Source organism: Rhinolophus ferrumequinum, chromosome 14 (genome assembly GCF_004115265.2).
Source record: "Rhinolophus ferrumequinum isolate MPI-CBG mRhiFer1 chromosome 14, mRhiFer1_v1.p, whole genome shotgun sequence".
Lineage (NCBI taxonomy): Eukaryota > Metazoa > Chordata > Mammalia > Chiroptera > Rhinolophidae > Rhinolophus > Rhinolophus ferrumequinum.
In genome coordinates this window covers 60,312,570-60,331,920 of record NC_046297.1, presented here as the reverse complement: position 1 = coordinate 60,331,920, position 19,351 = coordinate 60,312,570, and the positions used below count along the sequence as shown (strand labels likewise).

The window sequence follows — 19,351 nt, the reverse complement described above, 5'->3', positions numbered from 1 at the left end:
TCAGCTGCTGTGATGATGTTCAAGTGTGAAAAGGTAAGTAAAACTCCCCACTAAGAGACTTGAGGTTTCTTTCGAGTGTCTTTTTAGGAACTACTCATTCTATGTTCTCATTGCTTTGGGCACACCTTTCAGTCTAGCAATGATCTCATTATATGGGCAACCCTGTGTGATTTACATATTTGCCTCCCAGGAGACTGAGGTCAAGTTTTACTGAACATTGCACCGCTAGCATTTAGCACCACACCTGGCATGAAGCAAGCACGTAAGGTTTGTTGAATGACTAAATGATAAAAATGAAAGAAACCCTAGAAAAACATCTACCAGTGATAACGGGTTCTCTGGAACATTCGTTCCTTCATTGAGTCTCAGCACTGAGTCCTACCATGCGCCAGGCACTGTTCTATGTACTGACAACACAATTTTGGCCAAGAACACCACGTTCCTCCCTCAGGTAGTGGCTTACCTTCCAGGGGAGAGAGCAGCGATCCTGAAGTCAGGCTGCCCAGCAGACAAACCTGGGAAGCTTTTAGAAAAGAGTCCTCATACTCTAGAGATTCTAATTGCATTATATGGGGTGGGCCTGGGCATTGAGAATTTTTTAAAAACCTTCTTGGGTGGACATAATGTGCTGCTAAGGCTGGGCACCAGTGTGCTCACGAGAAAAAAACGAGATCATTTCAGAGTGACGTGGGCTGTGAAGAAAATAAAAGAGAGAATGCTCTTTAGCTGGTGGTTCTCCATGGGCGGGGGCTGGGGGGGCGGGAGTGCCGGGACAATGTGTCCCCCAGGAGGCCTTTGGCAACATCTGCAGACGTTTTTGGTTATCATAACTGGAGGGAAGGTGCTACTGGCATCTGGTGGGTAGAGCCCAGGGATGCTGCTACACATCCTACAAGGCACAGGACAGCCCCCCGTGACAAAGAATGATCTGACATCAAATGTCGATAGAGGAATCCTGGTCTAGAGGGGCAGGAAGCAAGGACGACTTCAGGGAAGGCCTCCCCTGGTAGGTGACAGAGGAGCTGAGACATGAGTTCCAGCACAAGCGTCTGGAGCGTGATGAGGAGCGCTGAATGGGAGGCGGGCCCCAAGCCACCATCACAGCCTTGGACAGAAAGACACCAGATAGTTAAAACCCGCAAGTCTGGCTCACATCACTCACTAACCTAAGGAAGCTCACACCTCTGCTCCTGGTGTCCTTTGTTGGGGTGGGGTGAAGGGAGGGAGGGGGAAATCCGCCCTTGCTTGGCTGCTTTCATTTTTAAGTCTCCACCCCCCCAGAGTCCCTACCCCCTTTCCAGGCTCAGAACCGGGAAGGAGAGGGTGTTAATCCAGGCTGACCAACGAGATGTCGCCCACACCACCTGCAGGCTTACTTCCTCCTCTTCTCCTAAAGCATCTCTCACTGCCACCCCCTGGTCCCCAAAAGCTGTAACTAGGGGGACAGGGAAAGGAAGATTTCTTTGGAGACATCCTGCCAGCTCCCCCCCCTCCCCCCGCCCTGGCAGAAGTGATTTCTCCAGAGAAACAGGGATCCATAAATAAACACGGCATTCCAGGGAGGAGGGGTGGGAGGGCAGCTCAGCCAGCTTTGTCCCTGTCACTGAGATGGCCCATTAACTTTTCCAGCCAGGCACTGGGACCTGAGAACCTGCTAGCCCTCCCCACCTACCAAGTCCCCTTTTCTTTCCCTTTCTTGCTGTTTCCCTCTAAATCAGTTGCAGACCCACCGCCTTGGGAGTTGGAACTAGTGGGAGCTGCACAGAGCAGCCTGCTTGCTCAACACCACATGGGCTTTCCAAGGAAGTGTCTACAGTTCCCTGGGCAATTTTGGTGGAAAGTCGAGTTCTTTTTGTACAGGCTTCCAGAAAGCTCTGAGTCAACAGGCTGCTCCGAGGGAGCCACGGCGGCGGCAGGCCTCTGACAGGCAGCCCTACCTGCACAGGTCTTGTCCACCTGGAGCAGGCAGAGAGAACCCAGTCACAGACTGCTGAGAAGAAGAGTAACTCAGAAGCTGTGAGGCCACTTCCACCCCACAAGTGGGGAAACTGAGGCCCAAGAGGCAATGAATGACCTGGTCAAAGTCAGCAAGCAGTGGATGGCTGAGCTGGGTGACCCTCCTGACCTCTGCCTGTGTGTGGAATTTCTTTCAGGCCACATACTTATTCCAGGATAGAGGAAATGTTCCATGTCGACTCATCCAAACAGAAAGACACTGTCCAGAACTGGCAGCCATCTTCCTCCAAATGTGCAGTCGGAGGACACAACTAAACATCTCTGCTCCCTTAGCCTAGATTTCTCTTCTGAAATGAAAACAGTCCCCTTGTCTTCCCGGGTCCCCAAATTATAACCCCCATGTCAAAATCCTGTTCATGAGGAAAGTTGTCAAGTACCAACTTATGGAACTCCATGTCACACAATGGGGCATTATGGGAAATTTGCAGGAATATGTTTACTTAATAATTAAGAAATTAATAATTAAGAAATAATTAAGAATAATTAAGAATAATTAAGAAATTATTGTATTAAAAATAATTTGCCCAATATGCCCCGAGAATTTTATTAAAGATACCCACGATGAAGCAGGTAATGAGCAATAAATAGTCCCTTTCTGCAAACCTAGGATTAGGAATTTTTCATGGGTTGTTATTTTAAACAACACTACACAAGCATATAAGCTTTTCATTCATCGCCAGCCTTGATTTCCAGACTGGAATATCTACAACCCAGAACTTATAAAACAAACCATCAGCTTTGACGTACGTTTTTCTGGTCAAAGTTGTACACAAATACCTATGCACTGTCAAACAAAAGACTCAAAAATATTAAACTTTTCCTTTTCAGCAGTGCTGTGTGTGTGTGTATGCACCTGTCTGCACATGATATAACTTCCAGTTGTAGGTTTTTGTTTTGTTTTTATACGTCTTTCAGGCAAGCCTCCCACGTGGTTTTGAAAGAGGGAAAAAACCCCCATGTTCTTTGTTCTTTAGCTTCTGCAGTTTAGTATCTTTCTCATCCTCCGTCCCGCCTACCCTCTTCCTTGGGAAAAGACTTGGCTCTTTTCTCATGATTAACCCAAGCAATCACTGTTAACCTGCACGCAGGGTTACCGAGAGCACATGGTGCAAAGACATTTCATTAGTTGCCAGAACAAATGACCAATGTGCCAAATCTCCAACAGCTTGCGTCCTGGATAAGGGTCATTGTGGATCCATTGGGGCTGCCTGCCTCAGATTTTCCACAAATATTTACTGAGCATCTACTCTACACAAGGGGTGGCCACCACAGCTTTGGGGCTCCGCTATGTTGTCCAGGACACAAACACAACCCCTTCTTACACCCCTCCACTGTTTTTGCAGAAGCCAAGGGTTTCAGGCCCAGCACCTGCTTCCTCTGAGGGTGCCTAGCAGAGAAGAAAGGCTCGGGGTCACCAAGGTCCTGGCTACAACCACCACGTGAGCCCAGGACAGGGAAAGAGGGTAGGATGGGATGGGGTTGGGATGAAAGGGACATAATGGTGACTGGTGTCTTCTGTCACAAAGGTCATCTGAACAGCCAGCCAGCCAGACTCTAGCTACACCAGATGAGCTAGCGGGAGCCAAAAGCATTTTCTTTTTCTCCATAGTAAATTCAAATGCCTGTTATTCATGCAAAGCAAAGGTGTAGGGTTGGTGGGAGGCAGGTGGACAGGACTCTTCCCGAATCTCAGAAGAAGGAAGTCGCCTACATCTCAAGATCCAGCCAGGTTGCCTGGACCAAGAACTTCTCAGAGTCAGAGGATTAACCCCTGTGGGCTCCCTCATCCATGGAGATCATCAAGTCACACTGTTACTTTCTGGGGACCAAACTCCAAAATTTAAGCCATGAGTAAAAAAAATCGTGAAGTTCACCAAAACAATATGTAATAGACATACTTTGTGGGATTTGGATCTCCTCCACCTCCATCCCCCCAAAGTCTGAAACAATTAGTTTGTCAGAGAACTTGGCACGAAATTCTAATACTGAGAAACAAACAAGAAAATAACCGGAATATAGCGAAGCACGAGCAAAAAGCGCAGGGCTCCAGCCCAGGTTCCACTGCTACATAATAACTTGAGGTGGTGTGTGTCCTTCACCTGCTCTGTGATGGAGAGAATGGTGGCTGATGCCGTAACCTCCTCCTCATACCTGGCGGCCAGGCACGTGATGAGGCTTGTAGGCTCTTCTGCTCTGGGTGCCCCACGGTGGTGAAAAGGCTTGTTGTCAAAGGTGTAAAGGGCAACCGAGGTGTAAAACACTGTACCTTTAAAATTCCTGAACGGACTTGTAGAGGAGGGAGGAGCATTTTTTGTAATCATTGATAAAATCTGTTGTTCTAGTGTGAGCTTTGATTTTGAAACCTTTTAAAGTCGAAGAGGGGCCCTGGGCATTTCACAACCTAGAGAGAACCTTGGTTTTCTCTCCTATAATAATACCTCAGGGGGTTGGACTAGGTGATCGCAAATGTTGGCTTTAATAGTGGTTGGCTGGTTGTTTGAGACAGGGAACGAGTGCAAAGTTACTAACCAACAAATGCCACGCTGGTTAATCACGGAACCAACTGGGTGAAGAGGGTCCTTGCTTTTCAAGCGGAGCCCAGGTGCCATATGCAATGTTTTCGGATCCAAAACTCAAATGACCCAAGGTCTTAAGTGACTTTTCAAGCCAATTTTTTAAAATCTAGAAAATTCCACAGAGAAATAAACAAATCTAGATTGAAAGCAGTATCTCACCACTGTGTATCTCTACGTCACCTAGTAGGTGCTTGAATATTTCCTGTATGAATAAACAAAGTCTCCAGCACGCATCACACTTCTGACACCTTGAAATATATAGACACATCCGAATACACAAGAAATATTTAACTACTCACCCGAATAGCACTGGTTTTTATTCTCTGGCTTTTTATTTTTTTGCATTCGCCAACATACTCCCAACCTCCCAAAGTGAGTGTTGGGTTGAGAATCAACTAGACCTGCCTGTGAAGCTGGACTCTGACCCTTCCTATTTGTATTTCTGCACCTCTAAGAGCCTTAGTTTCCTCATCTGCAAAGTGCAAACAATCAGATCTCTCTCAGGAGGAAAGCAACAGTAAGGGTTTCCTAGGGGCGTTGAGTAAAGTGTATAAATTAATCCACGCCGTGCTGACAATCCATCTGGCACATTGAACGTGCATGGTAAATTACTCACTCTTGTGCTCAGCATCATTAGTGCTTGGTGATAATTAGGGCCTCATTAAATGTTAATTTTCTTTATGCCAGGCCGGATGCTCAATGTAAAACCAAACAGTAATGGTGTCCTACAGCATCTCAGAAAGGTAAATATGCTGCAGTAAAAGTTTACCTTTAATGGTTCGTGGTCTTTCAGATCATCACACCTCTTCTCCACACAGAGCCCAACATGGCACTGGACTCAGTGTCGGCAAGCTCCGTTCAGCTCTGGGCTTTGTCACTGGTACTGATTCACTGATGCTCAGCGAGGCTGAGAGGAACAATGATTTGCTGAAGCAGCACAGCCAGTCCAGGGTGTCGCCGGATGGAGACATGTACTACCGGCCATATATTTCCCTGCTCCCCCATTTTCGAGGCTGTGAGGCGGACTTGTGTAAGCAGAAGTGTCACCTATAAAAAGTGTGTATGTGACCCTTCACTTTTCTTTTCCTCTGCTCCAACAGCCTAAAATTGTGTCAAAGGATGTGGCTACCAAATGTAGGCAGCCTGAGTCCCTAAGTCATAGCTTAGAAGAAAGCTCCCTTGAAGAGCTGTTATTCTTCAGTGCACTTGGGGAGCGTAAACAAGAAAACTTGCTGTGTTGAACCACTAGGATATTGAGGCTTACTTGTCACTGCATCATAGCTGAGCTTAACCTGACTACCACATACCTCGTTTTATTGCACTTCACTTTATTGCACTGTACAGATGTTGCATATTTTTACAAACTGACGGCAAGAACCCTCCACCAGCAAAAACATTACAACAACTCTCTTTACTGCAATACTCACTTTATTGTGGTGGTTTGGAACCAAACCCACAATATCTCTGAGGTATGCCTGTGCTCATTCTTCAGTGCCGATTCCAGAAGGTTCATGCACATTCGTCACAGAATGGCCAGTTATGCTCTATTATTTAAGTCACACACACACACACACACACAAAATTGAAATCTCAACAAGACCATTTTTCCTATCACACAAGCTAGCCCAGCAAGATTGTTAAGATTTAGTAAATTTGACCATCTCTCTCGAGACATGTATTTTTTTTTCTTCCCTCCCCAGAGGAAAAAAAAATGGTGACAAAACTGCAAGAGGACAAGTATCTTGAGAATGAGAAGCTGTATTAGTGCCAAGAAACACCTTTTAAGGGAAAGGAAAAAGATGCTCCTGTTACTAATTCTAGTCGTGCAACCTTTCATAAGCAAATCTTGAACTCTGGAAGGGGGTACAGAGCAAAGGGGCGGTGTCGCACTTGCTAAGGCACTTAACGCAGAATCTTAATGCCCTTTATTTAACACTCCAGCACTGTGATGTGGCATGAACCTGGGCTCTGACGTTACTCAGACCTGGCTTTCAATCCCAGCTCAGCCATGTACTGTGTAACTCGGGCAAGTTAATTTCTTGAAGCCTCCTTTTCCTGATATGTAAAATGGGTATAAAAATTTCTACTAAGCAGGGTTGTTAGGTGACTTAAATAAAATAAAACAAGGTAGCGTATACAACATGCTTGGTTCAATGGTTGGCATATAGCAGGCATTGCGTTTGTTTCCTTCCTCTCTGTACCACGTGTAGAGTTTGTGCTCAAGTTCAGACTCAGTCAAAAGAAAGTTTAATATTGGAAGTCGTAGTAAGAACCTGCAATAATACCGTGACGTTGCTTTAGGTGCCACAAAGGAAGGTGGAGACAGTGTTCTTAAGAGGAAACAAAGGGTAAAGCCAAATCAGAGGGAGGAAGTGGATTCAGAGGCCAGATATCCAGACGAGGCAGCAGGGCTGGGCTAGGGAGGCAGGCAGACTGGCAGAGTTTGGCTAAGAGACCTTGAACCTGGGACAAAGCCAGACTGGGACCGGAAGCTTCCCTGACTGCTTCCTGTTACACGATGGTCCAGTGACTGTTCTTCCAGGTGGTGGCAAGTACCTGCCACCAGGGGCAGTGGCGAGCAGCAACTCTTATTTCCCTAACTTGTGCCCATCCCGAGCCCAGGCTCCTAAACAGACTCTGGTGAAAGGGTCATTTACTTCCAGAAAACCATCCAATCACTTAAAAAACATTCATTTTGAGCCTGCTCAGTGGGCCAGCCCTGTGCTGGGAACATGAAGACAAAGAGGAAACTCTCCCTTGGGGTGGGGGGGGGGGTTGAGCAAAGTTTTTCAGGGAGACAGATGTGCAAACAGATCAAAACCCACATGCTACAATTTCTAAGGGGTTATTTCCAGGGTACACTAGCCTCTCAGAGAAGAGAGCAAGTATTCTGTAGCAGGAATGAGGGGGGTTTGATAAGTCTGGAGGAGGAATCTTTCTAGACAGAAAGACCTACATGTGGAAAGGAATGAAAAGGGAGAGAGGATGACACATCTGGGGTTCAGGGTTCAGTCTCGTATGGCTGAAGTGTAGGGCACATGGCGGAGGGGAAGTGGTTATAGCAAAATATGCCTGGTAGATAGGGGTTAGCTCTCGACTCTGACATATTCCCCACCACTTCCTACCAACCTACACTTCACCCCTCACTTTTCTGTGCTACCTGCACAGCCCCTAAAAGCATTTGGGTTTATGACTCCTGGGCAACCTGTGACCAGCGGAGGTTTTTAGGAGGATAATGAAACACAGTCAGAACCAGTGTTTTAGAACCACACGTCAATGGAGTTGAGGCAGGGAGAGAATGGTGACGGATGCCACGACATGTATTCCCTCCAATAAGATTTTCTCCTGTCCCCTTATTGGAAAAACAAAAAACAAAAAACAAAAACATGCAAAATATCAACTCCGGAAGAGTGTCTGCATAACTTCTCCCTCATATTTCAACACACCCCGACTCTCTCTTTTGTTCAAGTCTATTGATCAATTAAACAGCTATTTATTGAGCAACCACTCAGCCAGAGCTAGGTGTTCAGGTGGCAGAGGGTGGCACTGGGGACATGGGAATCAAAACGTAAAGCCCCAGTGTCCAGAAAGCCTGGGTCTTGTCACGGCACCAGCACCTGAGACCGACGCTGGACAGTATAAGACAGCAGGCTTCCGAGACACGTGGTGACCCTACAGCACAGACCGCCCGTGTCTGGGTGTGCCCGCAGGTGTGTGCCAGGCATGGCACGTGCACAGGGCTGTGAGGGCACCTCCCTGAAGGTCTTAATACCTTTGGTCCTGTGGTTCTACCAGCAACCCACCTTCCCCTGAAAAAGGACCCCAAAGCTTCAGTTATTAAGAGAGGGGACCATTTAAACCATCGGCAGAATCTAAGTGGCCTTTGGCTGAACTGAGCAAGGAAGCTTCGTCATTTCTATCATTTTGTAACTGACACGTATCTTCTATATCCAGAAACCTTGACGTTGATTCCCCAAATCTCCTACCATGCTCAATCAGTGGCCTGGCCCACAGTTGGTGCCCTATACACCATACTTGGTACTTCTTGTTATGCTCAAATAAGTATCTGTTGCTCAATTGAAAGTTGCATAAAGGACCTCAGGGTTCCGTTATTTGGGGAAAGTAAACGGGGCAGTCACTGGTGATTGCGTGTCCCTTTGGGATGTATGCCTGCCCATACAGGACTCCACATCAGCTACTTCTGGCAGCAGCCTGGTTGAGGTGGATAAAACTGCTCCAGTCTCCGATTCCACAGACCTGTATTGGACCTCTGACTCTGCCCTTCATGCTGTCTGCTCAGCAGGGTTGCTGTACAAATGATTTGGGCTATGGTATGAGGGTGGAGCCTGTACACAATTGGCATTCTGCAAACTGGGAAAAAAAAAAAAAAGAAACAGACCTATCCATGAGAAAGCGCTCTGTCAAGCCCCGAAGGCATGCCCCTTCTTGCTGTTATCCTCAGCGCTGGCTGGTGGCTTGGCCACTGGTTCTAGTCAATGGAGAAGGAGCCCCAGGTGCCCGAAGGGCAGGAGAGGGTAATGTCGTGGAAGACTGCCTGGTTTCCAGAAACCTTGGACAAAAGACTTCCCTACTCTGTACTTCTTCACCTATTAAATGGGGCAACACAGTCCCCATCTCGCTTAGGACCATCATGAGCTAACCCACAAATGAGCACTCAGTAGTGTGCCTAGGACGTCATTCGGAGCTATGACATCATTGAGTTGCTGCTAAGTGCCAAGTGACTGTGCTCTCCCTGAGGGGAGGGACGTTGTTTTCTTACTCTGGCAGGTGTTCAGTGAGTGTTTGCTGACTGGACAGAGACAAAGACGTGGGGGAGGGAGGGAAGGTACTGGGATGGAGCTGGCTGCTCAGGGAAGGCCCAAGGAAACAGAAAGGCCTTAAGCTAGACTGAACAGAAGAGGAAAAGCAATCCTCTGCCATACGATCATTAACTTTGGGAAAATTCCCTTTCCTCTCTGAGCCTCAGTTTCCCCAAACTGGACGAGGGGATCCCTAAAGTTTCTTCCAGTTAGAACATCCTACTAATACACCATGTTGCTATTATTCTCATCCCCACAACGTCCTTCTCTGGGGATCTCAGAGGACATTAGCCTTTTTACCAGGAGATCCACAATCCCATTTCCAAGAGTCCTGAAGTCAGGCCATAACCAGTCTCAGCTCTCAGTCTTTGGAATGTGTACCATTAACCCAGTGATGGATGCAAATAGTCTCTACTCTGGTTCTGTGCACCCAAGAGCCCTTGCTTTTGGAAACAATGGCATTTTCCAGCTGTCTTAAACTGTGGGGCTCAGGGAGAAGTCACCATGTGCTCAGAATTCATTCTGTAACACAACGTCCCCCCGAAAGAAAGTACCAGGCCATTCTGCAAGACAATGGAACCTCAGTGCTCCCCATTTGAGCAGGTTAGGTGAGGGCCTGTGCTTCTCTCCCTCTCCCCTGACGCCACCACCAGCCCTTCCCCAAAATTTCTTGGCCAAAGGGCAATCTCTTTTTCCAGCTTCCAGCTGTTAGTTCATGTCCCTCCATTACCCACCCTTACCCCCTGCCCCACAAAAAAGCAAAGACACACCCCCATCCCTGAGAGTGCTGACATTCTAGCCTTTCCCTTCCCCCTCTGGGCCACCACCCACCGTAAACAACTTCGCCATGACATCGAGCTCTGACCAGGCTGTGTGTAAATATCTTAAAGGAGCTGTTTCCAAAAAGTGAAGGGGATACATTTTTAAATGTCCTCCTCTACCGGCCAGGGAGATTGCATGGGGGGTCTGGGTACACCCAAGGGCTGGGAGAGCCTGAGATGGCTTTGTCGTTAGAACAATTCAACCCAGTCTTGTATTTTAAGAACAGCAGGAAAGTAATATCAGCTGAAAGGAGTTTTCTGTGCGCTATTTAACTAAATGGCTCTATAGCTGGAGAAAGCCATAAGCAGACGTGTTATGATTCACGGTCTCCCAATTACAATGGTCCTCTTTTATTGTATAAAAACAGCAACACAGCCATTCTCCACCCTCCCAAAGCCTGCTCGCTGTAACCCCTCCCACCAGTGGCTGGCAAAGCTGCTCAGCATCCTGAAAGTAGCATCCAGATTCTTCTCTGTCTCCAACTTTGCAGCTTTCAGTCCACTGGCATTCCTTCTCTCCAGAGCCAAGGACAAGGTGGAGAGGGTGCAGTGCCCCCTGGAGAATGTTCTGTTACAGACACTGATAACAGGCTTTAGAATTGTCTTTGGGGAGGGTGGGTGCTAAGGATAATCTGCACAGATTTGGATTCTCTCCTGTTTTGACTAAGCTCTCTCACACACACACACATATGAGTACACACACGTGCATACACACACATACCTCTACACCGCTCTAGCAGAAAAGCATTCAGACTGTCTAGAAGCACGTTCCAAAAGGCTGGGGCGGGGCTGGCCTTCAGATGACTTCGGAAAGATCTGATGACAGCTATGACCTTTGGAATCAGACTGATCTGAGTTTGAATCCTCCTCGGCTACCTTCTCTTCATGACCTTGAGCACGTACCTAACTCCTCTGAGCTTTGAGTTACCGTTTTTAAAATGGGGCTATATCACTGCTCTCAGTGCACCCCTCATGATCAGACGGAATGACATAGTCAAGGGAAAGTGTTTGGCAGCATACCTGGCACATACAGAGAAGTCCCCCCTTGTCTGAGGTTTCGCTTTCCGCAGTTTCAGTTACCCATAGTCAACCATGGTCCGAACATATTAAATGGAAAATTCCAGGAATATAAAAATCATGCATTTTAAATTGTGTGCCATTCTGAGTAGTGTGACAAAATCTCGTGCTTGTGTTCAAGTCACCCTTATTTTACTTAATAAAGCCACAGTCACATAACTTTTATCAGAGTATATTGTTAGGATTGTTCTATTTTATTATTATTGTTGTTGTTAATCGCTCACTGTGCCTGATTTATAAATTAAACGTAATCATAGGTAAGTATGTATAGGAAAAAACAGTACAACTAGGGTAGTTTCTGAAGATTCAGGCGCCCACCTGGGGTCTTGGATCATATTCACCATGGATAAGGGGGGGTCCGACTATTGTAATAGGTACTAAGTTTTTGGGAGCTGTTGCTGCTCTTAAGATGGCGAACACTGTGTATTTGTGGTGTGTCTGGGAGTGTGGGAAGCTGTGTATGTGTTCGATCTCACTAGCTAGAGTGGACAGGCTGGGGGTGGGGCTGGGGCGATGGATGTGGGTCATGAATGTCGGCTCCACGGAGGAGTGCTTTTCTCAACTCTTTCTGCAACACTGATTTAAACCGTCATGTTTGCACAGCCCATGCATGAGTGCTGCCTCCTCCTTAGTTTAGATTTCTGGGCCTTCCTCGGTTTTCTGCAGAGGGTTTGGAGCCCAGAAGCTGCAGCTGTAGGCATCTGCTCAGGCCAAGGAGAACCTGTAGCCCACGAACTCCATTTACCTCTTCCCCTACCCTCTGGACAGCAGGCTCCCTCTCTCTGCCACACAGTATGTTCCGGGCCTCGAACAGGGAGAATTCCCTCCCACGGAAGGAGCTCACGCCGTGTGGTCACTCTCTGAGGCCCCAGCCATCTATGAATCCACTCCCCACACTGATCTTGACAGCAAATGGTTCCCAGGCTTTTGCCAGTTTCCCCCTGCAAGGTAAACTCCACGTGGCTTTAAACTCAGGAAGGTGAGCCCAGCACGCACGCCCCACTTTTCCATCCTAAACCAAGCCTCTGCACCCCTAAAATATACCATAGACCTCGTACACCAGAGTGAATGCCTGGGTCACACTCTTTAATATCGATCCCTCATGGATCAATGGCACAAGCATTTCATTCACTGCAGATTGTAAGTGTTAAATACTATGGCAGTGAAATATTGTATAATAAGATTTAATCTCTCCATTCTGTGTTTCTAGTACTGGGGGACTGGAGAGGGGTAGAAAGAGGAAGAAAGGGAATGAATTGTGGCTTTTAACAGGGAAATTGTCTGCCAGGGTGTAGAGACAGTTGTCAGCAAGGAAACTGGTTCTGGCTCTGGTCTTCTCCATTCCATTTTAAAATTTGGAAACTCATGTACTGCTCTCCCTGGGGGTCTGTTACATACACACATGCATGCACGCATGCACACATACACACACACAGACACACAAACACACACACTCACGCCATTGCCAATCAATCCCTCTTAAATACATGACTAGAAGCCTAAGAACAGGAAACAGATTGTGGGTGGACGTTCTTAAAATCACAACCCATTCAGGGTAGAGTGGGGGCCTTAGAGAAGGCTGGAGGAAGCGCATTCGTTGGAAGGGAATTTTTGTTTTTTAGTTAAAAATGAAACTACTTTATCAATACTAAAAACAATGTCCACTCTATTGTCTACCACAGGAGCATGTCATAGCCGAGCATCCTTCCAGAACTACGCCCTCTGGATTTGACCACGACACAGCTCGTTACTACCTGAACACTGTACCAGGGTCTCCCTGCGACAGTCCGGGAGACTGCATGGGTGCATGAGAGTGGAGGCAGGACAATGACAATAAGATGGGGACAGTCTACGTCTGGGAATCAACAGTAAAATCTATGCACATTAATTACTTAGCACCCGAAGGATACAATAAAGTCACAGCCTGGTGACAATGATGAGATGGTGGTGGTGATGGTGGTTTATAACAGGTAACGTTTACTGAGCACAATTCTATGTATTAGGTGTTTGCCAAGCCCCCTTATAAATTTCTTCTTCCACTTCACAACAACCCATAAGGTAGCTAGCTGCTAGAATGATCTCCACTTGTGAGGGACGAGGAAACTGAGGTTTAGAGAGCTAAGAGGCCAAAGTCATAAATCTAATTAAGTGAGCAGAGAATCAGGGATGTGGGTCCTTGCAGGAGGAATCCACCGAGGGAAACCTGACAGGAACGCCCTCCGAGGGACTCTGATATCATGCCCCGGATTTACAGCAAAGGTGAAGGGTCATGCCCAGAGTTATTCTGCTAATGAGTGGTGAAGTTGTGGCATGACCCAGGAAATCGAGGGAGAAAGGCAAGTATAGTGTTTGGGGAGTAACCGGAACCCCTTTCGACCGATTTCAGTTCCACTGCGTTATTACAAAAGCAGAGCTAGTTACCTCCTGGAAACAGCTGACTAACATTGGGTTAATTTGGGATTCTTATTGGCAGGACCTGAAAGAAAATCTTCCCACCATCACTCACTTTCTTATTGTATGCTGTCTCCTTTTTGCCCTTAAGGCAAAACTGGTGCCCTGGTCTGAAACTTTCCAGAACTCATTTTATTACAAATAAGAACCAAGCTGATTTCTCTCCACAAAGCCTACCGCTGTCAGTCTTCCCTTCGTAAAACATAGGACATTCCCTCCTCAGCAACCTGCCACAGCTTCCCAGGACCTGGAGATTAAAAGCCAACTTCCTCCGCGTCCAACCCCAAGTCTGGTGACGTCTCTGCACAACCTTCGCTGCAGCCCCTTCTCCACCTCTCCAGGATACACACAGCTCCCATGATGCAGTTTTCATTGTGAATATCTTTCTTTCTCTTCTCGTCTTAGGCTACACACACTTTATCTGCCAACTCGACAGCTGTTCATTCACTCCTTCTACCTTCTAAGTTGAACCCAATTTGTTCACAGCAGCAAAATACCTAACTCAAAATATGTGACTGCCCCTCCCTGGTAGGTGGAAGGCCAAGTGAAACAGTTCTGGCCAATGAGCTAAGGACAGAAGTCCCTCAGAGATGTGTTCCTTCCTAGATGTAACAGTAAAGCCATACTAGGTAAACACTCTTTATGCCTCACTCATCCCACTTTCTCTTTCCTTGAATGCAGATGTGAGACCTGGAGATGCAGCAGCCATCTTCCCACCATGAGACCATAAACCTGGACCAAAGGTCTACACTCCACAGATGGAAAGACAGAGTGGAAAGACAGAGTCTAGATTCCCACTGGTACAACCGAGACATCGTCCCACCTGCCCTTCTTGTTGTCTGACACAAATGAGCCCCCATATGGTGAAGTTGCCAGTGGTTAGGATTTCTGAATGCAGCTGAATGCAACGATGTCTGATACACCTCCAGACACTGTTCCTCACCATTTATGGGTCAATTCAGATGCTACCTACTCTAGGATACCCTCCACAGGTCCTTCCCTCAGAGCAGAATAATCACGCTCTTCATTGTGCTTCCACGTAGCAGTTACTTTTCTCAGTCACAGCCCTTATTTAATTCTGCTTGATTTGGCCTAATGAGTGTTTCCCTGCTGGTCTGTACAAACTCCTAGAGGGTAATAGGGCTCTATCTCACCATCATCTTCGTAATGTCTGGAGCAGTGCCCTGCATTGGAGGATGGAATGCATGTGACACCCCATTTATTAGCTGTTTGGTCTTGGGCCCCAAGTTAGAGACCCTCTCTGTAGCTCTGCTTCCTCGTCTATAAAAAGGAGAGAAGGAGAGTGCTTACCTCACAGGGTTGTCACAAAGACAAAATAGTTTAATCATACGCACTTAGAAGAGTCCCTAGCATATAAAAGTGCTTAACGACTGCAGGCTCTCATTAGTGTGATGAATATTACAGTTGCTGAAGCAACAAATACATCAACACATAGTTGGTAAATAAGTGAATAAAGGAATGAAACCTAGGATGATTCCTATGAGTTCAGACCACAGGACAGTGGTCACTGTTCCCTCTTTCCTGCCTATGCCTGTCCTTTCCCTTTCATTCTAACGAGGACTTCCCATATCCAGGGAGCTGCTATAATGGTGTATTTAAAGCTAAGGAGCCAGTAAAAGGCCTGGCTTCAAATGCTGATTTGACTTTTTGCTGTGCAGCATGGGGCAAGTTTCTTCACCTCTCTGAGCTTCAGTTTCTTTAACTATAAAGTGGGGATAGCAAAAATACTAATCTCATAGGGTTATGGTGAGAATTAAGTGATAAAGTGTTGTGCCTGGCGTACTGAAATAGCAAGTGTTGGCAACTGTTATCAAACATTGCCTTTATTTATTTAGTCAAATGCACAGCATCTCACCAAATAACAGCCCTTACGTGCATGAGACACGGGGTGGAGTCACTTTTCAGCCCCATGAGGGCTTGTCAAGATAGACTGCGTTTACATCAGGGAAAATACCCTTCTTGAGTGCTAACAAACAGCTCTGTCATTTTGATCTTTTCCTTTAAATGGGGATTATTTAATACAAATCAGGTGCTCAAATGATGTCATTTCGTCCAACGTCATGTCGTCCAACGTCATTTCGTTCTTACGTTGATGAGACAAAAATAATCGATTCCCAGCCCGGGCCACTGTCAGTGTGGGGTTTGCATGTTTTCCCCACGTCTTCGTGGCTTTCCTCCGGGGTCTCCTGTTTCCTCTCACATCTTAAAGATGTGTGTATTAGGTGAATTGGTGTGTCTAAGTTGTCCCAGTCTGAGTGAGTATGGGTGTCGGTGTGAGTGCACCCTGCCATGGAAGGGTTCCTGCCTTGCATCCTGAACTACAGGAACCGTCTCCTGCCACCGGAGACCCTGGACTGAAATAAGTGAGTTGGAAAAAAAAATTATGTTGCTTGTTTTTATTAATCTTTCTTAGGTGAATGTATAGCTCACATTTATTTCAATGTTTAATATTAGAAGTGTTTTGGGTATTTCGAAGTTTGGTGATTGTTTTATGATCAGAAATAGGCTGTAGGAACTTAACTCTTGATTATATCAATTAGCCTAGGGGCAAATTGGTTTTGTTATGCATCGTTTAGCTTAAAGCTACAGGCTCCACAAACCTATTGATGACATTGAGGACTTACTGTATTTGGTTTACCCTAAAACCCTGGCCTCTGGATTTCCTCTTAAGATCTGTTAACTTCAAGGTGATCCTTAGATGCCATCAAACCTGGCCAGAAGGTACCTGTGCACAGAACAATCAAGGAGCGGAGCTTTTAAACAGCAAAGCTATTCATTCCCACAGTTCACACGTCCAGTTATCGTCAGTGACATACTTCAATCTTACTTGTGGAATTTTTCCCCTTTGGCCTTAAAAGAAAATGTGTATACGGCTCTATATAACTTTCCCTTTAAACTTAAATCAAGCCTTTAGGTTAGTCCCATTCAAGCACTTGACAGCTCTATTAATCTATTTTCACTATTAAACATGCCATTTTACAAGATATTTATTCCACTTGGTTGTCATCCAAATGCTTTTTGACATTACTGCCCTGGGACTGAACTGCTTAAACTCAGTGCCCTCATAGATAGAAAGATACTGTTTGACAGAAATCTTGAAGAGCTCTCAGGACCTCACCCCCTTCACTTCAACAGGCATTAATTTCTGCTCTTCATCAAGGAGTGTGTGTGCGTTTGTGTATTTTAAGAGGGTAATTGTGGGAGGTCTGAGTGAGCTGAGGATTGAAGGCATGGATTCCTGCCCCCCAAATCCTGCTCATCAGGGCTTGCCTCAGCTCTGGGGAGATGCTAACTTGCAGAGAGAGTTGCTTAGCAGAGATTAGGTAGCCGAAGAACTCGAGGGCCTCAAAAGATCCCTGGGGCCCAAGCTGAAGCGTCTCTTTCAAATGGGAGCGGTCCAGAGAAAGTCATTATTCTTCCCTCTCCCTCCTCCCCAACTCCCGGACAAACACGCGGCCCTCACGGAACAGCTGAAGGCAGAGACCCCCACTGGCTTGGTAGCCCATCAATCAGGTGGAAGAAAGCCTGAGCAAATCACAACTTGGCTTCCCTGTCAAGTTTTCTCCCCAGCCTAACAAACCACCCTCCTCCTGCTCCTCCTCTGTCTCCGAGCACCGTACAGCTACGAGGCCAAGGGGACTGTCCTGTGATGCCCAGTGGTTTCCAACTTTCCGCTCCTCTTAGTCTCCACAGCCTCCTGCAAAGCTGCTGGGGAAAGGACAAGTTTGCAAAGGCGAGCCTACCAAGTCCTAGGGAAGCCACAAAGAAGCTGCCACACCAACAAAGATTAACCTCTTGTGGGGCAGACGCAGAGCGCCAGCTGCCGTTCCGGGGGCGAACGTGGGCTGGGGCTGGTAGAGGCAGGCTGCGGGCGTGGGCCAGCCGGTGGCGGACAGCCAGCCCGGGGACCCCGCGGTCTCCCAGAGCCCCTCCCCACGCGGGTGCCCCGGCACCTGAGCGGGGCGTGGGGACAGCGCCACGCTCTGGCCCTGCCCGTGGCAGGTAGCTCGGGCGCCCGCCTGCGCCGCGCGCCCGCTGCCTGCAGCCACCAGGAGCTACGAGAGAGGAGAGGCAGCCTCAACCCACGGCGTCATGCTTCCTGCCACCACATTACGGCGAATCGTCACCAGGCGAGGGGAGAAGAGGGGAGGGAAGGGAGCACACACACGCAGCCCCCCGCCTGCCAAAACCCGCTGAGACGGGGCCACGTCCCGGTGGAGTCCCCGCGGGACCTGCCCCGTTTGCACAAAGCGCCGCAGTTGGGCCAAGAAGGGAGGGAGCCGGCCACGAAATAAATAAATAAAAAACAGAGTCGGGTCTACGTAACGCCCTGTCGAAAGCGGACGCCATATTTTTTTGTGGCTTATGTCGACATAGGGAAACGTAGACATGTTTTTCCTCCTCCTCCTCCTCTCGGGCTGGCTCCCATTTATCCAAACTTGTAATCAAAACTCTTAAAAAAAATCTCTCCCCCAGCCCGGCTCTTCTTATTTCCTCCCTCCCGCAAAAAGAGCCTGCACCCCCCTTTCCGCACCGCCCCCCCCCTTCCGATCACAAACCCGGTTAAGTCCCATTAACAACACATTTTCGGGAGCCGCGGCGACGGCGGCAGCGGCGGTGGGAAAGTTGGGCTGGAGTGGCCGGCGCCCGGCGTGCGGGGCTCGGGGCTGGCGGCGCCGGGCGGGGGGTGCTGGGCTCCGAGGCGAAGTTTCTTACCTGCGCCGGGGCTGGGAACGCGGGGACCCGGGCTGGGAACGCGGAGACGCGGCACGGGCGTTCCAAAATGGAACTCTGCTGGCTGCCCCCACCCACTCCCCACTCCCCACCGGGCGCCCTGTTCGGGCTCCGTGGGAAAGAGGGAGAAAGCCAGCCTGCCGGACAGACAGACAGAAAAAGCCCCCGTACGGTGAACAGTGGTCAAAATTTTTAAAAGGAAAAAAAAAAAAAAAGAAGGAAAAAAAAAGGGGAAAAAAATGTCTCGATCAGTGGGGAATCTACGCCAAAACCCACATGATCTGTAACGTCAGCATGCGTATTTGCATACGATACCACCACCCGAGCTGCCACCCCGGCTCGGGTTCCGCAGAAAGTTACAAAGTGAAATTCAGCCCCCTCCGGAGACGCCGGCGAAATGTCATTTTCAGGCGGGAGCTGGAGGTTGGGGCGGGGTGGGGGGGGGGAACGCTAGTCCTAAAGGCGCTGGTTACTAGCCAAGGTTGGGGGGGGTGGGCAGTAAATTAACTTAAAAGTCTGGGCCCAGTAACGGAGTCGGTGGAATTTCTGTGAGGGGAGGGCGGAGGCGTGAGCGAGATCATTGAATATTAAGCAGGACTCGCGCAGCGGCGAGGCCGAAACCTCCCGGTGCAATACCCATTTTCTTTATGAAAAGTTCAAGGTGTCACTGAAGAGCTCGACAAACTGTTGATCCTGACCACGTGGAGTGGCGGACTGAGGACCGCGGGGCGCGGCTGCCTGCCCGGAGCTGGCTGCACCCGGGTACCCCGCGTCTCTCCCGCAGCGAGAGGGGCTGCGCGCGGGTGGGGCTGCCACGCGCCCAGTGGGCTGCCTG

General features: G+C 48.1%; 1 protein-coding gene across 1 annotated transcript in view; it reads right to left on the bottom strand.

Moving 5' to 3' along the window:
- ZHX2 (zinc fingers and homeoboxes 2) overlaps positions 1–18,872 on the bottom strand; it is a 142,771-nt gene extending 123,899 nt beyond the window's left edge. Inside the window, exon 1 of the mRNA XM_033126369.1 lies at positions 18,499–18,872. The gene's annotated coding sequence lies outside the window, so the exon portion shown is untranslated. The remainder of the gene's footprint in view (positions 1–18,498) is intronic.
- Between the last annotated feature and the right edge of the window lie 479 nt (positions 18,873–19,351).